Below are 4,528 nucleotides of genomic sequence, written 5' to 3'. Positions count from 1 at the left end.
GTGTGTCTGACAGGAAGCATGCATAAAGTGTCATGTTTTTGGCTTAAGGATTCTTTTTGACATTTCCAAATTCTTTATTGATGGATGACCCACAAACGGGACCCATGACTTTCGAACACAATGTTTGAGCGCCTTTGTATGTCATAAATTAAGCATGGTTAGATGTATTGAATAGCATGTTCCTCTCCTCATATTGCAACCAGATGTCACTGCATTTCAATTAAATTCAAAGACATAACTACGTGTTTCATAAAAGTCGAGTTTCCCGAGCAGGTGCAGGATGATCAGAGTGTTGAACAATGCACTGGAGATATGTGATCTGTGTGGATCACTGGTGACTGCAGACACAGCCCTCTCTGACTCAACATCTCTAGTGCAGAGATACAGACATTCTTTATTTTTTGTCCCAAACTTCTCTTGCATTTGAGTTTTATTTATGTTTTGAATCTCTGTTACTCTGTGATTGACTGCATCTATCCTGGGTGTTTCCCTGCCTTGACAGAGATGCTGGTTAGGGACTGTTCGTTTTTTATTTAAGGGGCTACCGGAGGAGTTTTGAGATCTATAGTCAAAATAGACTTGACCCTCCCTTCACCAGCAATACATTTTTCTATGACCCTCCAAAATGATTGTGAAAAAAGGCATGACCCTCCCCGATAATTTATTGATTACTTCTGTACTGGTTTGCGCTTGGCAAAGATGTTCAGATATTCAGTGCGACATATAGCCTATCTATGAAAAGACTGGTCTGTGCGATGAATAAATGGACTACTGTAGCACGTGTGCGATACAGTTTTGTAAACTTCGTTATTTGTGTTTGTTTTCAGACATGATAACAGTCGTTTCATACTTGAGCTTATGCGATATCACGATTTTTGATCGTGGATGATTTAATGTCAAGCCCCATTTCGATTGGCGTGTGCACGGCAGATTTTGTAACTGTGCGCTCGGCTCCGCATCCAAAGATGCACGACTTCGAGTCGAATCCGGCCGAGCAAATACGTCTCATCACACCGGCATCCAGTTTGTGCGTCTAGTAGTTGCTTAAATTTACAAAATGAGCCTACAATAGCAGACATAAGCCCTTTTAATTATGGTCCATGTTTTATAAAAAATGTTCTCGCAACTAAATGAAAATGTTTAAGTTATTGTTAATTTAGTCGTACATTCTATGTTCTCAAATTCATTTATTTTGTTCTAATGTAACAAGTAATAATCTCAAGGTTTACTGCTTTACACGATTCTTTTGTAGTGTGGTTTTGGTGAAGTGTACTAAAATAAACATTCACCTGTGTACCTTACTTCTTCTCACCGCTGATTCATGGTGGTTTAGAGGGCAATTACTCCGAGTCGCCTCCTGGTCGTTTCAAAGAAAAGTACAACGGCGAGCGCGTCAAGTATAAACGCCTCGTCCGTTTGGGGAAGTGCGCGCGCAGACAGCGGAGGCTCGTGCTGCGGAGCCAGGCGAGAGAATAAAAAAGGCTTAAGTCCTAATACTGTAAAACTCGACGTACATTCACATCACATGTTAATGCAGAGTTACACTCACAGGACACTGCACTTATTCGCAATCACAAAAGTTCATTATCTGCTCGTACTTTAAAGCTTTGCTGGGAAACATTTCATAGCCGTTCTGTTCTGACATGATGCACTTTTTCTGAGCGCGTGCACGCGCAATGTCAAACAGCGTCAAACTGGACTTTATCTTTCGCGTCTGATTTTTGTTGGGTATCTGCTAGCGATGGGGGGCCGAGACTGAGAGAGCTACATGGAAAATTATGCAGCAAACAAGCCATTTTGAAATGTTGCTGTTTTCATGAATACAAAAATTGGATGACCCTCCACCTAGACTAAAAAAAGTTGGATGACCCTCCCCTCAACAAAGAATAAAAAGACATGACCCTCCCCTATTTTCCTCCGGTGGTCCATTCCATAAATACCGAACAATCCCTTAGACTGTAGCATCCCGGTGACCTTACATAGGATAATGGATGGATCCATGTTAATGAAGAGGAAATGTCTTTTTCATTTTAATTTAATTGAAACAAGCTTGCAGTTAAGTGAGAACATTAAATTTGATTCACAATTAATTATATTATTTTAAAGTATATCATTTCCATATTAAGAACTGTTTTTTAAAAAGGGTACTTTTTCACAAGGGTAAGTAAAAAATTCTTTTATTTTTTAGATGTGGACCGTTTTAAGTATTTTATTTGTTTGCAGCCATGTCCAAGTTGTCAGCATCTGTGCTTCAGTCTGTCTCGCCGTCAGACCTTTATCTGTAGCTTGTTAGTGACTTTGTCCCATGACCCTCTTCTTCATGACAGATCATACCTGGAATAAATCAAGTCAATGGAAATTCCATTATGCTCTCACACCAATGCCCTATAACTCAATAAGCAAATGTGAGCCGTGCCCTTGCTGATCTGGGGGAAGGCACGTGGGTGCAGCTTGTTGCAAGTGATGTACAGTCACACATGGACGCATACAAATGGCTAAATTGCGAGAGTGCTGTAGGCAATGTCATCAAGGACTCTCGGCTGGACACCTCCTACCTGAAAATATTACAAAAAAAAATTCATAAAGAAGGAGGGAAAAACAGGCAGTTATTTAAATACCACACTCTTTCACACATGCACAGAACCTCCCACTGGTGAAGTGGAAATAAAGTGCACTTGTGTAACAAAAGGAAAGCACAATAAATTACCGGCATTATTTCAGTGAAGCTTTCACTTGCTCATACATAAAAAGGGATTAACATTTCCAATCCATATATCATTCCAGGGGAGTCATTCGAGGAGCAAGACTCATCCAATTATGCAGAATCTGTAGATTAAAATCTGCAACTGAGAATCCGTTCAAGAGAACATCAGTAGAAGTGCCACTGTACATTGATTGTTTGTGCATACATGATGTCATACCAGCCCTACATTTTAGAAACACATGCAGCTGTACAAATCAAAAAACAAATTAAATTGATTTGAATTTTTTATGCATTTTACATCAGCAAGTGCTTTTTTTTGCCACCTCACTTTGACCTCGATCCCATTATTGTCTTTGATCAGTGGTCTGAAAGTACTAGGCTTAGGGAAGTCTTATACGGATGTAATTATCAGGGTTGTGTAGGAGACTTCCCTTGATCTCAAATCTCATTCACTTCCTTACATTAAAAGCCACACTCACAAAACATGCAATAACCAATGAAGTTCGTGGGAGTTTTCTTCTTCGCCAAGTGCAAGAGCAGGGAACACCGTGTGACACTGTCACACATGACACATGTTTTAACCACTCTATATATTATAATGATTATATGTATATTAGAGTTTTAATTGGTTTACATGTTGTCTTAGTCATTTTAGTCCATTTTTCTCCTCTTATCTGTTTCAGTGTGTGTATGTCTTTTATTAATACTGGGTCTGCCTGTCATGTTACTGATCACATGACAGAAAACAGGAAATAGCCAACATAAAGGAAGCAGCATGGCAAACAAACAGGGGGTGCTTCTCAATATCCCTCCTCGTCTCCTCGCTCCTCTGTCCTCCATCCTATGACCCGGAAGCCAATCAAGCAAAGCCATCTTGAAGGACATCTCAATTCTCTAATTCCACCTCGAGGAGTCGAGGATCGAGGAGTGAGGACGCTTCCTGAGAAGTTCAGAGCGAGGATAGATAGGTGTATCCTATGCGGAAGTGTTTTATTTACTAAACGTGACACACGTATACATTTTCCTCCCCTTCACATCGGTCACAATAATTTTAATTTATACTTTACTCTTGCAGTTTATATAAACCACACATCTCACGTAAAAAAAAAGCTTTCATTCGATTCCTCCGTCCTCATTTTCTTTCCTTGCGTCCTTCCCTCACAACCTACAGGGGGTGGAGCTGAGACGCTAGGAAAGGAAGCGAGGAAAGGAAACGAGGATGCACAAATAAGAAATAAGAAGCACCCCCGGTCTCTGTCAAGACGACCAAAGCTGGAACGAGGAGTTGTTTTTAAGGACCCCATCACTTTTCATTGGATTATCACTAGAGTTGGATTGTATATACACAGGTGGACACTTACACATTGGGACTTACAGCACGCAAGGACTCTTAAAGGGGTCATATAATGCCATTTTTGTACAAGCTAATATGATTCTTTAGGGTCTAAATTAAACGTTTGTAATATACTTTAATTAAAAAATTCTCATTAGTATTGTAAGAAAACACTTATTTTACCTGGTCAAAAACAGCTCTGTTGTCAGCACGCCGTTTAAGTGTATGTGTCTTTAAATGATAATGAGCTTTGCTCACCCCGCCCCTCTGTTCTGTGCGTACACCGTTTGTAACACAATAGCACAATAACCATAACACGTTGTTCATTATAAACGTGGGATTATGAATTATATTGAGAACGTCGTACATAGAAAACTTGCCGTAATGTACCCTGAGTGTAAACCTTAGCCGCATTCATCGTGAAGCTAGCGATTTGCAAAGATTAATATAAATATTAATATAAAGGTTAATAAAACGTTAGACTCACTTCA

The 4,528-nt window shown here is 39.8% G+C and overlaps 1 long non-coding RNA gene across 1 annotated transcript; it reads right to left on the bottom strand.

The window, feature by feature from the left end:
• Nucleotides 1-508: 508 nt before the first annotated feature.
• On the bottom strand, nucleotides 509-1,542 carry LOC143723410 (uncharacterized). Its single transcript, XR_013197100.1, has 2 exons — nucleotides 1,439-1,542; nucleotides 509-679 (listed from the first exon to the last, which is right to left on the bottom strand). It is a non-coding gene; the product is annotated as an uncharacterized LOC143723410 (long non-coding RNA).
• Nucleotides 1,543-4,528: the final 2,986 nt, after the last annotated feature.

Source organism: Siphateles boraxobius, unplaced genomic scaffold (genome assembly GCF_051911475.1).
Source record: "Siphateles boraxobius isolate OS27281-9 unplaced genomic scaffold, OSU_SipBor_1 7, whole genome shotgun sequence".
Lineage (NCBI taxonomy): Eukaryota > Metazoa > Chordata > Actinopteri > Cypriniformes > Leuciscidae > Siphateles > Siphateles boraxobius.
Note: the sequence above shows the minus strand (reverse complement) of the source record. Positions and strands in the feature narration are given on the sequence as shown.